General features: G+C 42.9%; 1 protein-coding gene across 2 annotated transcripts in view; it reads left to right on the top strand.

The window, feature by feature from the left end:
• LOC138481120 (glycine receptor subunit alpha-4) overlaps positions 1 to 17,471 on the top strand; it is a 1,152,059-nt gene that overhangs the window by 447,079 nt on the left and 687,509 nt on the right. The window lies entirely within an intron of this gene.

The raw sequence follows: 17,471 nt of genomic DNA, 5'->3' as shown, positions 1-17,471 counted from the left end.
CCACAAGTTCCCATTCATTGGTTGAAGAGAAGGACCTCCAAGAAGGGTGCATAACCTCTCACTACCCACTTCTGGGGATCATGTGCAGCAATCTGGTGTGGAAAATCTGATTGCTGCCAGATATTTGCACTAAGGACTCTAGCTACTGTAGTCACAAACCTAGCTAGTTTGTCTGGCAACCTTAATGGCTGGAAAGAGCAGACAATAGACTCACTATTCATCAACCAATGAATTTCCCCACCACACACCAAGGATCAAAAGAAGCTACCTTTGGCTCTCTCTGTATCTTCAAATTGATTTAAGGACTTCAAACCCAGCAGAGACAAAATGGGGCAGCCTTTGGCAATTTATCAACTTCTGAGCGCCTTCAAGCTCTGGTGACCTGAATATGGCCTTCCTGTCCCAAGCTTCTTCAAGCTATGAGCCGTTGTCACTTGCCGAACCTCACCGCTATGTTGGATCCAGCCAAACCAGTTCACCACTGAAGCAGAATCTACACTTTCCTTATATTGAGACCCTTTCAGCCTTCGAGTAATGCTGACTCAAAATGGCCTGCCTGACCCGTACTTCATTGACCCACAAGTCATTGCTTCTAGTCAAAAGACATTACTATGTTGAATCCCGTCTCATCCCAAGCTCTCCATCTGAAAACTGACCCGGCACATCAGAGGGAACCCAGAAATCTGCCTCAATGCTGTCAAGATCCTGAAAAATGTTAAACATATATACATCAGTGGTTCCTCCACCTTGCCTTCTTCTATGGGCCCTGGTGACAATGAATTCCCACTTTTATGCCTTAAAGACATATTTGCAAACTTGTTTGACTTTTCTAGAATAAAAACAGTTGGGGAATGCCAAACTCATACAAACATACATACATCTAGGGCAGAATCGGTACCTCATCTGGATGAGGTGCCTTTTAGTTGCCTGTTTATTTTCCTCTTTCCTGTAACATGTGGGCATTTCATGGACCCAGTTTCACCATTGCCTGCCTTTTGCTGTCTCATCCCATCAACATATTTCCTACCTTCTTCTGTCACACTAGGTTGAAGTGTTTCACAGCTTTATACTATCGTCTTCAGTACTATTTATTCCTTTTGTATGTACATGTTCGGCATTCAGTGATAAGTAGGCCCGTTATGGTCTCCATTGCCCTTGCCTGCCTAATACTGGCCTATTCTTTCAGCATATTTCCATTCTTATTTTGACAGCATGGCCCAATGCGGTCTCCATTTTTACCCATCCCTCTGCAGTACCATTGCTCTCTTTGACTGTGAATGTTCGAGAGGGCTTCCTGACTATGTAAAATTCACTATTTGCAATTTAGGGCCTAACTCTGCTGTCCACAGCCTGACCCTTAAGGAATACCGGCACATTAATTCCACACCGGCCAACTTGTAATGAGGCCCATTTGTGGCAAAAAATCATCAAACGCATGTATATCTGCGAAGCACAGTTGTTCACAAAAATATAGATGTACTAAGTGGGAACAGAAAAGCATAAACAGTTTGTTAAGTTTCTAACTTGCTTAAGTACATGTAGTGGAAAGCAGAACATGCCTACGCAGATTTGGGGGGAGTTTATTCACGCAAAGCGTGCATGACATAGCGAAAGTGGTAGTCCATAAATGCAGTAAACACACAAGACTGAGATCAGACTAGCTACTCCTGATTTCCTTCTTATTTTGTTTTGGGAGATGGCCTCTAGGAGCACTAAGGTTATTGAGGTGGAGATAGCATGACCCTTTTATTATGTGGCATTTATACATGCCCAGAATTCTGAAGTAGGGTAGGGGGGCATACTCTCACCAAGTAAAAGAGGTAATGTGGGAAAATGGGGGGAAAGAAAAACACCCTGAAACCGGCCGGTACAGAATGTTGTGAAACCCATGCATGCAACCACAGCATTAGAAAGCAGTAAGTGACAGCAAGTGAATTGTGAAATCTTGCATCATTTAACTTGCAAATTACACAAACTCCAAATTCATTAGTTTAATTCACTGCTGCAAACCTAGCTTGTGACCAGCAGAGCACTTTAGTATGGGAAGGTGTCAGCATTGGGGTTTCCATTGTATACAGTAGCACAGTACTGTTTGTGGAAGCAAAGTGGAATTGTTATTCGTCCAGCAGGTATTACAGAAATAGACATGTTTTTAGTGTTTTTTTTCAGGACATAGAAAATGGTAGGGGCATTGTGAGCCTTTGGCGGGAATGAGTTGGAAATAATCAGAGCGTGGCAGGAGGGCTCCTTATGAGCCTTGTCTTTACGGGCTAACTTGGGACTCATTACGAGTTTGGAGGTAGCCATGACGCTATTTGGAAGAAAATGCTGCTGTTAAAAATGAATCCCAAGGATTTTTCTGTGTTTGACAGCTGCAGGGTGACTCCATCCATGTGCATGTCATTCTTAAGTTGCTGTTTAGAGGGGTGGATGGATGAGGACAAATATGATATTCATGGGGTTCAGTTCAAGCTAGATATTTGACATCCATGGTTGAATGGTGGCCAGGCATTTACAAAGGTTGGGGGCCACTGACCTCAAGGTGCAGCTGGGTGGAATCAGTGTACTGATGGATGGTTATGTTGGGGTAGTTTAGGAGAGCTCCCAAGGGATCCATGTTTAGATTGAAGATGATTGTGGAGAGGGGTGGAACCTTAGGGGACCCCACACTTGTCTGGGAGTCTAATGAATGTAAATGTGCCCATCTGTACAGACTGAGATCTGCGGAATAGGTAGGATGCAAACCATTTCAGTGCAGTATGGAAACGTTCATTGTGACATACTCACAGACTCTGATGAGGGTGTCCCAAGCCTGGTATGAGGTTTGTCAACAACCGTGGTGGCTCCTGGGTGGTCGCTGCGCACAGAGACTAAATTCCCCATCAACCCGTGTGGCAATTACGTCATTCCGCTGCATGGTGTCTCTTCAGATGGAGAAATAAAAGCTGTGTTCACGGAATAAACACCCCTCCTTAATGCCGACCATCTAGTCTGCGAGCAGCGTTTTCCTTCCTGATGTTTTTTGGTGTGTTTGATTACCGGTTTTTGCTGTTCTCTTTGTGCTTTGGATCTTCCTCTAGAGTCAACGCTCAGGAATTTATCGATTTCCCGGTGACAGTGGCCCTCATTACGACCCTGGCGGAGGACCCTGGTCATGGCGCAGAGCTGCCAACTCCGCCATGGGGGTTGGCGGACTCACCGCCCCATTCCGACCTTGGCGGGGCGGTTAGTCCCCAATCCCCATTTACCCTTCCCCATTCCCATTTTTGCCCCATAGGGTATAATGGGAGTGGGGAAGGCGTTAATTACGCCACCGTAGATTACGGTGGCGTAATTAACAAGAGGTCCCGTAGCGCCATGGATTTTTCCGCCCGGAAAATCCGGGCGTAAAAATCACCATGGCGCTACGGAAAGTCGTAATCTGGCGGAGAGGTACGCCATGCATTACGCTGGCGTAAACCCCTCTCCGCCAGGGTCGTAATGAGGGCCAGTCTCTTTTGACTACTGACTTCTGGTTTGCTATTTGGAATTCCTGCTCACTTTCTTTATCTCAGACTTTGGACTTTGTCGAACGGATTTCCCTTGGATTCTAAAGAGATGATTTCCTTGAGCAAAAGGACTCATCCATTTGCTTACTGGATCAAGCTGGATTGCCATCTATCTCATTAGATTGCCCCTTCGTGCCATGCCGTTCAGGCCCACTCCGACCTTTGTCTTCTCCTTTTTACTCTTTTTGTTCTGGGGAATGGGATTATGACCCGTGGACCTTTGTTATTACCTTTTCCTTTATCTACATGTACAATACTTCCCAGGTCAGAGAGCGTACATTAGAAGGGTGGTTGGTACTGGCACGTCCCCCACCCTGTTGACTCATAACCTGTTCTGTGTTATCTCTATTACAGCTTGGGGGAGTTATTTTAGGGCCTCCTCTGCCCTTCCACCCTAATCCTCAATGCATGCTGTTTCTACATGTCTGTGTGGTGGGAGGAAGATCTGTTGCCTAACCGGTGCCAGTATGCTGCAGACCATAACACTCATCCTGTCAGCAAGAAGGGGGAGGTGTGTTAGGGGGTTGACTGATTGAGGGTATTTAAGAGTTCTAAGAGAACTAGAAAGCAGGATTCCCCTGTGCTGGTTATTCTCAGCAAATCATTCATGTATGGCATATCCTTAGGAGGGAGCAGGCATAAGAGGGTCTAGTGGATGGACACCAGTGCTCCGCATTGTTTTGAGGCATTGTTGAGACTTCTGAGCTTATCAGTTCTGTTAATGAAGAATGTATTGATTCTGCCACATTTGTCTCGGAAAGCTGGCACCTCTGGGACAGGTGTGGTTTGGCGCGGCGCTTGATTATATTAAACAAAGCTTTGCTCTTGTTTTAGGCTGCCTCAATGTTGGATGTGTAGTAAGCTGACTTAACTTCAAATATCATGTGTCTGCTTTGGGTATGCGGCAGGGAAGTATCCATCATTGCAAGACTGGTAGGAAGGAGAAGTACATCTGAGATGAGGCTGAAGGACTTGGTTGAAAGAGAAAAGAAGAATTAGGGCAAAAAAGAGAGTCAGGGCTGTGATAAAGGAGAAGGACTAATATGATGGAGGGCTTGTATGAAGGAGAAGGAGATGGACTGAGAAGAAGAAGAAGAAAATAGATCAATTCTAGAGAGAGTGACAGGGACAATATAGAATGAGATGTACTAGAACAAAGAAGGTTGAAAAAGATAAGGGATGTGAGGAAGGAGAACGAGAATAACTGGGCACAGGAGAATAGGAAGAAGGAGACTGTTCGGGATGAATGAGGTCAATCTTGGACAAATGAGAAGATGGGCTGAAAGAAAGGCAATGATTGGAATGATGGAGAAATGAACAGAAGGGGATAACGACGAAAGACTGGTATGACATAGCACTGGGCAAAAGAGGAGTAGGACTTGCAGGATGGAGAAGGATTTTGGATGAAGGAGAAATACTGGGATGAAGAAAAACTGGGATGAAGCCGAAGGAATGGAATGAAGGAGAATGTGAATTACTTGGACGAAGACAAAGGAAAAGAAGGTCTGGAATGAAGGCAAAAAACTGCAACAAGGGAGAAGGGCTGGACTGAAGAAGAAGGATTAGGGAAAAGGAAAAGGACCAGAAAGAAGACAGGATGAAGGACAAAGAGAAGAACTGGGGAAGGGAATGGAGGACTGAAATGAAGAAGGACTGATATGAAGGAGAAGGACTGTGATGAAGGAAAAGGAGATGGGCTGAGATGAAGGAGAAGAAGAAAGAGAAGAAGGAGTTGGACTGGGATGAAAGTGACAGGGGAATAGTGGAGGGAATTGGATGAAGAATGCACAGTATTGGAAGAAGAAGTAGAGGGACTGGGAGGAAATGGTACTTCTTCTTAGGCCTTGTCCTTCACCCCAGTCATTCTCCTGTGTCCATTTGTTCTCCATCTCATCCCTTCTGTTTTTCCCCCTTCATTCCCTATCCTTCTTTGATCCTGAATTTAGCTTTCTTCCTCCCAGTCCTTGGCTGTCCGTTTTGCTAGGCCAGTGAAGTGTAGTAATGTGCTGGTACCTGCAGAACTATGAGAGTGCCGAATGCTGGGGTGTATTGTTGTGCTTTGAGTGTGGGGATTCTAGGGGACAGTTCGAGAAAGAGAGAGAGAGAGAGAGAGAGAGAGAGAGAGAGAGAGAGAGAGCTGAGCTGGGGTGGATGGGCCAGTGTTTCTTCCAGTTTTTCTGCACACATTACACTTGGGCTGAGTGTACAATGGACAATAAAGTACACCTATAACTTACCTGGTGTCCTGCGCTGTACTTGAGACAAGGATCCCATTCCCATTATTTCATGAAGCTTGTTTGGAAATGGGACATCACTGCATTTCATACTCTTTTCCATTTTTCAAAGAGCAACCTTAATTTTAAAATCCCAAAGGTTTTTTTGTCTCAATTCAATCTACAAGTAACTGTGAATGTATAGGGCAATGCAGTTAGATGAATGGATCCAAATATTCGGTATCTGAATTCCAAGATTAACCTGGCACTTAATCAATCTATTTATGAGTGGAAGCTTAACAACTTCAACGCAAATAAGTTCCAGAGGTTTTCAGGCTCATTGGTTGATGGTCTAGCTGCATGAAGAAATATCAGTGCTAATGGACCAGTTAGTCACCATCATTGTTATAGTGCTGAACTGGCAGATGCAAAAAAAGTGATGAGGAGGGAAGTGAAACAAATTCAGCGCATTTACCTGGATAAGGTAATTTGCAAGGAGTTGGTTATGAAAACTAAGCAGTGTGATGCAGAAAAGATCATGGGAATCCTAATTAACTCTGGTACTTGGTAAATGGGCAAGACCCTAAACATGCGACTTCTCAGCTGAACTCAATCTCAGAAAGGGATTGGGTAAAGTTTTATGAGGAAAGATTTGTATCACCTAATATTGACCATTCACCAAAGGTTGATCGGTCATGTGCACCCACTTGGGAACCCCATATAGATATTGTCACTAATCAAAATCTCATTATCAAGTGTAATATATCTCGTGCCCCGGGGCCCAATGGTCTTACGAACAATACTTTTAAGGATAACCAAAACATTTCGGCTAACCTCATGTATTTGGAGTTTAGAGACATTGGGCCTCATTCCGAGTACGGCGCTAACCAATGGCGCTATTAACGCCTTGGTTGACGCCGTACCCGGACCGGCAGCGCCTTGGTGGTTGGCGGAATTACCGCCCCATTCCAAGGTTGGCGGGGCGGTAATTCCCCAATCCCCATTTACCCTTCCCCATTCCCATTCTTGCCCCATAGGGCATAATGGGAGTGGGGAAGGCGTCAATTACGCCACCGTAAATTACGGTGGCGTAATTAACATCAAGGTCCCTTAGCGCCATGGTATTTAACGCCTGCTAAAAGCAGGTGTTAAAAGCACCATGGCGCTAAGGGAACTCGGAGTATGGCGGTAAGGGATTACCGCCACCGCTCTCGTTAGCGGTGGCCGCTATCCCTTACCGCCATACTCGGAATGAGGCCCATTGGCCCTCATTACAACTGAGGTGCTAAGTGCACCAACTTTACCACCATGGTGTAAACTACGTTTACACCATGGTGGATGGCGGATTTACCGCCCCATTACAAGGTGAGTGGGGCGGTAAATCCCCATTTCCCATTTTCCCTTCCCCATTCCCATTTTTGCCCCAGAGGGCATAATGGGAGTGGGGAAGGCGCTAATTACGGCACCGTAATTTACGGTGCCGTAATTAGCACCAAGGTGCCTTAGCACCATGGAACTTAACGCCTGCAAAAAGCAGGCGTTAAGGTGGGAATCAGGCGTTAAGGGTTAACGGTGGCGTTAACCCTTAACGCCTGAGTTGTAATGAGGGCCATTCTCTTTACAGGCATAACTCTGACTCCCTGGAATATGGCTCATGTATTACCTATATTCAAGTGTGCCAGCAGGACGGATGCATCAAATTATTGACCCATTTTGCTTATAGACGCCGACTTTAAGATCTTTTCAGTGTTCCTGCTGTCACGTCTTGAAGAATGGCATCTACTTACCATCCTATGGACCAATTCCAGACTGGTTTTAGGAAGGGCCACTCCACTAAAATCAATGGCCTCGCTTTCAAATGTGTGCAGGAAGAGGCCTGGCTGGCAGTTGGACGGCATACATATGTAGCCTCGAACGATCTTACTGCCGGATTTGACACAGTTAATCGGGGCAGATTGTGTTCTAAAGTAGCTAAATGGGGTATGCCTGTGGGGTTACTAAGATTTATCAGTGGGACATACGAAAATTGTGGAGTTCAGGTCAATCTCAGTCGAAAGGGGGACCTTGTGAAGAGAATCCGTACCTACAGGGGTGAGACAAGGTTGTACCTTGGCCCCTTGGCTTTTCAACCAATATTTCTCACAAGTTTCACTCTCTCTGAAGAAAGAAGGGCTTCTCGCACCAAAGATAGGCAATGAAAAAATTGTGTGGCTTGCTTATGTGGATGACTTTCTGATCTTTGACCTCACTAAGGTGGGGTTACAAAGGTCTCTTAACAACTTTGAGATCTATGCTAATGACAATGGGCTACTTATCAACCCTAAGAAAACTAAGATCCTCTTGTTTAGAAAGGCAAGGCCAAGGACCTTTGTGTTGGTTGGTAAGCTTGGAGGCATTCCCCTGAAGCTACCTGAGTCCTTCTGATATCTGGCTTCTGCCTCATGGCTTATAGGGGATCCACAGCAGTCAATGAGTCTCTGGTACAAAAGGTGAAACTACTGGAGGCTCAGATTGTAAGGATCGATAGAAAGTTTGGAAAGTTCTCTCTCAAACCAGCAGCGACATTTTTCGAGTGTAAAATCGTGCCGAAGCTGATCTATGATCTTGAATTAAAATCTGATAAGATCCGTAGCACCCTCGATAGAATTGAGGGTCGAATCTGGAGGAGAATCTTGGGGGTCCTGAACGCTTTGCCCATATCGGCAACATGATTTGAAATGGGGTCTGTTTCAATGTGGGCATGGGTACAATGGGCAGGTCTATTTCTTTGCTCTAAAATCAGGACCCCTATCCCGAACACTTTACATGATTTAATGGGAAGAAATGTTAACCTTTCTCAGACCTTAATTTCTTTAAGAGACAGATCGGAGCAGGTCCTCAAGGAGATTGGCTTAACTGTAATGACCCTTATAGAGAAGTCTATGAAGGTTAAAAAAGCCTTATCTGATCTGGATTGGATTGTGACTATTGAGGACCTACACTCATATCCTTCTTTGGGACATCTGAGGTACGAACATAGAAGTAGAGGTTCTCTCACAAACATCATGTTTCAATTTCCAGAGAGAGCCTATAGAGATATTCTCTTAAGGGCCCATTGGAATCTGTTACCTACCAGGGGAATTCAATAGAGGAGGTCACTAATTACAGTGGACTCTGCCAGCTGTAGGTTTTGTAAGACAAAGTTTGAAACCTTAAGGCGCTTGGTATTAGAATGTGTATCTCGGATAGCTTGAGAGCTAAATTCTTTGAGCTTCTGAAGATTAATTTTTTAGGGTACAATGAAGTGTGGCTATGGATGCGATGCCTAAATATCCATTCGACTCATGAGGGATTAGCCCTATCTGGTTTTATTAAGAGCTTGAATCTGTAGGTTTTAAGTGCTAACCTCAGCTTGCTCTTTGTGAACAAGGGCTTAGGCTGAGTATTGTTAATTTTGCTTTGTACTTCTCTTCTTTTTTTGTTTAATTGAATTAACTTATGTAGTTAAGTTTGATTTTATGGACTAAGTTTGTATGTATTAATGAATTTTTGATTTATTCATGTTCTGATTTGATTTCATTGATTCTTTTTGTAAAGGTTTATTAAAAACAATTGCAATAAAACATTTTTTAAAAACGTTTTTGTTTTATGCCTCTATAGACACATGAACATACTGAAGGGATATGGGGGAATTCAAGGGGCACTTAACAAATACACAATTTTAGCTGTGTGATGATAAATTATGCTACCCGAGCACAGTACTATATAAACAAAGTGCCTTTGAGGGAGCATGAGGGAAGGCCATATGAACACATCTTTAAAAGCTTCCCCACTCAGAGATGTACTCCCTCCCAACAACTTCCCCTGCACCTGGTCGAAAAACAGAATGTTCAGCATCAGAGGACTGTGCAAGTCAGACAGTGAGCACCTGAGACCCTTGAGCTTCTTGTGGAGCCCCATACAGACCTCCCTGCCAGGTGTCACAGTTCCATGCGTGACAGCTCGAGCCAGTCCTGCTTCATGGTTCCAATTGCATGCTGAAACTTGTAGTTTTGTTTTTCCCATTGCAAGCGTGGGCCTACAAGTCACAGCATGCAGTGTGAAAAAAAAGTAGGACTGGCTTAAAGATTCTACATGGAACTGGGAAATTTGGCAGCTATGTACAGAAACATCCATACACAGAATGCCCACAACAGGCGCAACATTGCCTTTCCAATGCAGTTTTAAATTGGTATCACTAAATTAGTGGTGGAAAGGCAAAATAAGCACTTCTGCTGACAGGCCTTTGGTGATATGACACCTGAAATTCCTAAGGGCTCCTTACTTCCCAAAGAAAGTCACAAATGTGATCTGGAACAGTGGGCTGATAAGAATAAAACATTAGGCAATCGCATCAGCTTCTCACCTACTGAGTGCACCCAAGCACTCTATGCTACCCTACTCTCTCGATTGACCAGGACTATGGTCCACAAAGGTGTTCAATCCACAAGCTCTTTGAGATCATACCAATGATATATAGAGCGTTATATAAATGTCAAATAACAGAACATAACATAACAGAATGCAGGCCACTATTGTGAGTCAGCATTATGAACCAGGGCTGCTCTTGGTTGCGTTCGGAATTGGCCCTTGGTGTTTGCTCACCAACCAGTCAAAAGAGACAGATGCAGGTTCCCAAGAGATTAGAAAAAAGATTGCTGACAGATTGACCTTCAGCAAAGCAATGCTTTGTCGGCAGCTATTTAAACTACAATACGTTGAGCCTCCTGACAACCGTGCAACGTCGATATCACTTAGAACTCAAGCACCGCTCTGTCAATGGCATTCAGAGTTACAAGAAAGACGCCTCTTGCTGCAGTGGCCTGCCAACAAGTATTCGGTAAAGCGAGCACAGTGCAGTGCCCTTGGTTCCGTGCCATAACTTCAGATATGACAGCGCCGCCAGTCTTTCTGTTATCAAAAAACGTCAGCGTGTCCGTCGGTACTCCAGGCCCAAATCTAGATCTACCCGAGTCCCAATATCCAACCATAGAGTTCAGGCAGGGATTTACCCGTTGTAAATCCTCATTTTTTGTTGAGGAAATATCTTATGCTAATTGCAAAAGGTATTTCCTCACACTTCAGATTTGCTATATGGTAGACTTGAAATTGTCACAGTAATTATGTTAGCACCACTTGTTACTCCACCACCACTTAATTAAGGCAGTGGCTCTAGCTGAACAAGAGGCAAAAGATAGGATTTGGACATCACAAGATGTGCGGCTAAGGTATGTACTTATTAAAACAAATGCACTACCTAAAGTACAATGTTCTACTACCAACACTCTGCTGCTCTAAAACCATTCAACAATGTGCTCATATGTTTGATTTTCAAATGAACAGAAATGTAGACTTACAGACGGGCACAGGTTTCTAGTGCGAATGAGCACTCGCGAAAGAGTCGTCTGGTTTAGAGACACTGGGCCAGATGCGTAACGCTTTTTTTGGCACAAGTGAGGAGATGTGCGAGCGCGACTCCTCACTTGCGCCTAAAAAAGGTAGTGGCCTGATTCACAAAGGGTATCTGAATGAGCGCATCTGTGATATGCCCACATTTACCCTCACATAACTCTGGAAAGAGTATTGGCAAGCACTGGCAAAGCCGGAAGGCATCGGCTGTGATATGTCAAGTGACCCAATCATGACATCATATTCCTGATATAGTCCCCTCATGCTAAGCTACAACCCCACATGTGCATGTGCTGCCACCATGAGCTGTGTGCAGACTCATACACCCTTAATAAGACCTTCAGATACCTGCTAAATCACCACATGTAAAGTAAAGACATGCCAGTGTTGTCACTGTGTGCCAACTGCAGCCTCAACTGCTCCAATAATTCCATCTCAAGCCTGGTGTAGTCATCACATATAATATGAAGTTCCACGTGTCCAAGTACAGACTAAACTGCCACCCATGTCCTGCTATGGAGCTGGAATTGCCACCATGTTTAAGAGGTTTGTCTAAAGCCCTCTGGTGAGGGGAGTGAGAAGACCTATCCTTAATGTGTGCAAAGGGTGCCCATCAAGTCCACCACCCTCTCACTGGTAATGTAGCACGGCAGTCTGTCGTCATCCTTGAGAATGGAATGGACTATTATATCAAGGTGCAATTAGGTTCATAAACACACAAAACCAAGCACGCAACACATGCAATACTGCAGATATAAATGTAGTGTGTATTAAGTATTGCATAAGGTTAAATTCCAAAGGGTTTACAGAGGAAGAACAACCATTGTGACTGGGCCAAGCAAAAAAGAAAGGCCACAAAACAAAATGAACTTTTGTTGGAATTACAAGATGCAGTAAGTAATGCACGCATGGCAATCCTATATGGGCATTTGGCTACCACTAGACCACTAATGGCATGAGTGATCTCATGCTGAAGACATTGTTCATTACAATAAGACTTGGGCATGCCTAGAAATGATGATGTTATTTTTAAATAACTAGAGAGCTAGAGCCGCCCCTAGCTTATTTGGCTCTCTCTGCAAAGCATATTTTTACTGCCTCTAACAACTATATAGCTCCACAGTGGCTACAACTGCCTCTATGTTATGGTGATTAAAACATATACAGAAATCCTGACGAGAGGACATTTAACAGCCACTAAGATTGACACAGAAGTAATATAGACTCTGTCACCTTAGAATTGTTTCTCTCTGACCTATCATGACATCATATATACATATACAAGATTGTTTTTTATCTTACAATTGTCTGTATGAAAGAAGGTGAGATAGGGTAAGCCTCTTCCCTATCGCTGTTAGATAGGCGGTACATCACTCGCAGCCTAGGGAGAGTAATCTGTTAAAAATATGAGGAATATAATATTTTGTTAAAATATACTCCCATCACCGTTCTGCTGTGATATCATTGGGCTACTACAACAGTAAAAGTCTACATAGTACAGTCAAAAGTAGCAGAAAACACCCAGGGGCAAAATGGAGTAACCACAGGGGCTACGAAGAGCATCACATCCTAAGTGAGTTGCAGTGGCAGGGGGACTTCAGTAGAAGTCACTCTGGTCATAATAAAGAGGATTATCCAGGAAATCCAGCAAAACGTGTATGGAACTCACACAGGTAAGTTATGGAACCCCAAACATTTAGCCCTAAAATAGCTCACGAGAGCCTGTACCACAGCTACTCAGCTATTGCAAATTATATGTAAATTATTGGTTGGTTTAAAAAAAAGAGGAATTGATAAGTATACAAGCAATTCAATGTTTGCCATGAAAAAACCTTGGAGGGGGAAACACATGGCCGTGGTGTTGGCATTTGGGCAATTGAATAATGCAACACAAAGCTTCCTATATTTTTAACCGTGTTCAAATGTTATTGACATTAGTCACAAACAATTTGAGAAATTGTATAATGCAAGACACCACTTACTACTCTAATTAGTTATGTCCAAATGTAATTGATACTAGTAAGAAAGCAATTCATTGCATGCGGTTCGCTGTTTATGAATGAATTTAACGAAAAGTGAACGACATATGTGATTAATGTGAACAACTATATTCATGGTTCATATGAATGAAATTAGTGTATTTACTTTGTGAACTAATTACAATTGTTGATAAACTGAAGAGATTTCTCTGTGAGATTTACATTTGATCATATTGTACCATTGGCTCTTAATGTAGGGCCATTCTTTACTGAATGTTGTCCAATTCTGCAGCCCTTTTGAAACATGATAGTAGTGCCTTTTTTCCTCATAGCTATGCCTTCTTGCTTTCTCGATTTTGTTCTCCTTTAAAATAAGGCCATACATTTTGAGATCTTAAAACCACCCCATCACCTAAAGATGTGTTCCACCGGCCTCTCCATTTATCCTTCTCCCAGATCAATGAAAGTCCAAGGGAGCCCTGTCTTCGTTGCTCAGTCAGCCAGTTATAAAACCCTTTTGATTGATGCCTCGCCAGACCTGCCTTACCCTCTTCCCAAGTTCATTTTCCTCCTTATCCTAAAAGTGACCCTGGGGTGACTGGCTGGAGATGGGTCAGTTGGAACGTTTAGAATTTCTCTACCTCACTTGCCTTATCCATCCATTGCCGCCTCTCATTTCCTCTGACAGGGACGAGGTTGCACATTTGTTACGTCAATGAGCCTGTCCAGGAATTACACTGGCCTCTCACATTCAAAGCTCTAGCAAACAAAGGGGTGTGTAGGTTTGGTCCAAAGGAAAGGAGTGACCGTGTGTATCACACAAAACGTATTGGTAGGCAAACTGCTCACTAGTGTGTCACCTGCCACTGACTACCAGTAGATCTATCTGCTGGGTCATGAGGAATTAAGAGGGATCCAACAGAAGGTGTATACACCAAAAAGGAATCCATGAACTGAAGAGAGTGGAGTGTGGCAAGGCTCAGTAAAGTCAGGTGTTCTCTAGGTGAGTGAGTGAGCTTGTATAGTGTATCGCACAAATTAGATCATGTATAGTCTGGTTTTGTTTCTTATTTTCTGTAGGCCAAGTTGATGTGTCCCTAATGCAAGTTCTCAAGGGCTGTGGAATCTTAAGTATTTCTGTTTGTGGAGTGTAGGACAGGACCACCCAAGGCATGCTGCTTAACTGATTACTTAGATCCTTTCTGGGACTTTCCATACTTACAGCTGCAGAACAGCTAGATGATTTTCAAAGGGAAGTGTCAATTGATATTGAATTATCGATGTAAATATCACTAACCTGGGTAGACCGCGGTCTGCAACAGAGGCAACTGGCAGAAATTGTAAAATCCCCCGTGGGAGTCCTGCTCCCTCTCTCCCTGTAAAGAATACCAGTGAGGAGGAAGGCAAGACCCCCAGGGAAACCCTCCTGGGGAAAAAAACCCTGAGGGGCTGTTACTCTTCGGACTGGATGGTAGAAGCCTGGACGGGTCCCTCTAGATGAGCTGGAACGTGAAGAGGATTGAAGACCTTACCAAGGAAACAAGACAGACAGGTAAGTGCCAGCAAGAAAGACTGCGAGGAAAGAAGAGCACTGAGTATTGGAGATGTGATGTACAAGGAATTTAGAATGGGGTCCTTAACGGGGTGCAGATATTCTCAGAGATGTCCGGATGTCCAAGGAGTCTGTTCAGGTTTGTTAGAGCTGTCGTGCTGAAGCGAACAGAAATGGAGAGGAAAGTGTAAGGTGCGGTGGGAGAGAGAGAGCTGGAAGGGAAGTAGAGTTTAGTTGCACTCACTGACAAGGGCGAAACTCTCGACACGAAACTAATGGTGAATGTGGAATATGGCCAGAGTATATGCCTGTGGGTATGAGATGCAGAGAGAGGGCAGAAGTTAGATATAAGAAGGTACATTCTACCTCAATGCAGACCAATCATTAATAGTATTGGTTCACTTACCGAAAGAATTTCAGAGTACATTGACCATTACCTGCAACCCCTTGCATCTGGCCTAAGTTCCTTCATCAAAGACACTACACATGCACTAAAACAACTAGAAAACATATACTGGGAAGAAAATTTTTGGTTTGTTACATTTGATGTCACAGCACTATATAACAGCATTATTCACTCTAAAGGAATTTCAACAGTCAATCACTTTTTGAAAAGCAGATCAGTGTCACTACAAGAACAGAATTTGATGATTTCAGAAATGATCCATTTTACACTGACTAACAACATTTTTTGCTTTGGAGACAAACTATACAGACAAGTCCAGGGAATGGCCATGGGGACCAAATTTGCACCTTCATATGCCAACCTCTATATGGGACACTTCGAAACACAGGTCGCCTGGCAACACCCGGATTTCACCACCAACAACAGAATTGCTTTTTGGGGAAGGTATATTGATGACATTATCATTATATGGAATGGCACAGAATCACAACTACAAGCATATCACTCATTTTTGAATGACAACGACTATAATTTGAAATTCACCATTGCCTATATCCAACAACCCATCCATTTTTTGGATCTCCATCTGTACATACAGGACCAAACCATCCATAGTACTTTATTTACAAAGGAAACTGCAGTTAATAGTATTCTACATGCTGCCAGCAATCACCCTCATCATATCATTCGAAATATACCATTTGGTGAACTTCTGAGAATTAAAAGGAACTGCACATCATCAGAGGAATTTAAAAAACATCAAGATATGGCAATTGTAAAATTTAAAAAACGTGGATATAAGTCGAAACACCTCAAGAACATGATAACTAAAAGTATGGAGAGACCCAGACAACTTCTATTACAGGACAAACCAATAAGACAAATAGAACCAGAGAAATGTAGGTTCATCGCGACCTTCAGTACCAACAATCATGTTATCAGAAAGATTTTACAAAGGAATTGGAACATTATAGCAAATGATGCAGACCTAAATCTTTTTCTAGAAAAAAAGCCGAATATGGTTTTTCGTAACTGCAACAATCTAAAGAAAATGATAAGCCCATCCTACTTCGACAATAAAAAGTACGAACAATACCAACGGAACCAAATTGCAAATACAACATCATGGCTAGTACCACCTATAAATGGGAATTTCAAATGCAACAACTGCCAGATCTGTCCATATATGTGTAACGGCAAGAAAGAATTTGAGCAACCAAATGGGAAAAAAACTTCTATTAAACAACTCATAAACTGCAGAAGTCATTTTGTGACGTACGCTATAACATGCTCATGTGATAAAACATACATTGGCAGCACAATTAGAAAATTGAAAATAAGAGTAGGTGAACATTTGCGAGCAATCAAAAACAAGGACATGAAATCTCTGCTTGCTTTTCATTTTCAACAACACCATGTAGAGTCAGACATAGCCAAAATTAGATGCTATGGCATTGAAAAACTGTCCACCCCAAATAGAGGAGGTAACATGGAAAAACTCCTTCGCAAAAGAGAGGCGTTTTGGATATGGTCAATGGACACAATCCACATGGGTTTAAATGTGGATCAGGAATTACACCATTTCCTGTAAATAATGTTTATTGTCTTATGAGAAAAATGCTTTGAGTGTCATTTTTGTGCTGCCACCTTTCTTTATTATTTACTATGATCTATTTTCCATATTTATTTTTCATGTTTTCTTCACTTCGTTTTGTGTATATCTATCATACTTTTGTCTAACCAGACATTAGAATATGGTCTGTTTTTTTGAAATTTAACATATATATCATATTATACTGGCATTTAATTAGTATATGCATCTGGCGTGTATATAACAAGTCCTACTTCTGGGAAGAATAACCATGTACCAAAATGAATTATGCCTCCTCTCTGAAATCTCTCTATTCGCCAACATTTTTTCATGAGTAACAAATTCTTAGCCTATCCAATATCACACTTTGTCACGATGAGATCTTCACGGCTTTTAGAAGTCTAAATTTAGTCACATTCACCTATAACATTTAGTTCCATACCATAAGGAGGCTTCTGTTTTGGCCTCCGTGTTTATTTATATTTAACATAGCAAGATACTTTTTGACACAACATACTCTTCAATCAGAATATACCCTTGAACACATAGGCGGCCCTGGATTCTTTCCCAATCCAACATGGCGTCATGTTAGCTGCAGCACGTTGAGAGTTCACGTGATATATGCGTGAGAGTTCTTTCTCACGTGATCCGATTCAAACGCGACAGCGCGGACCACAGTTTGCTCGGCAATCGTACCGCTGGAGTATACGCTGTATACACTGCAGGATTTCGGTAATACATAGGTAAGATGCATC

The sequence above is a fragment of the Ambystoma mexicanum genome, chromosome 5p (assembly GCF_040938575.1).
Source record: "Ambystoma mexicanum isolate Mex_15411 chromosome 5p, UKY_AmexF1_1, whole genome shotgun sequence".
Lineage (NCBI taxonomy): Eukaryota > Metazoa > Chordata > Amphibia > Caudata > Ambystomatidae > Ambystoma > Ambystoma mexicanum.
The sequence above is the reverse complement of the archived record's forward strand: the minus strand, read 5'-3'. Positions and strand labels throughout refer to the sequence as shown.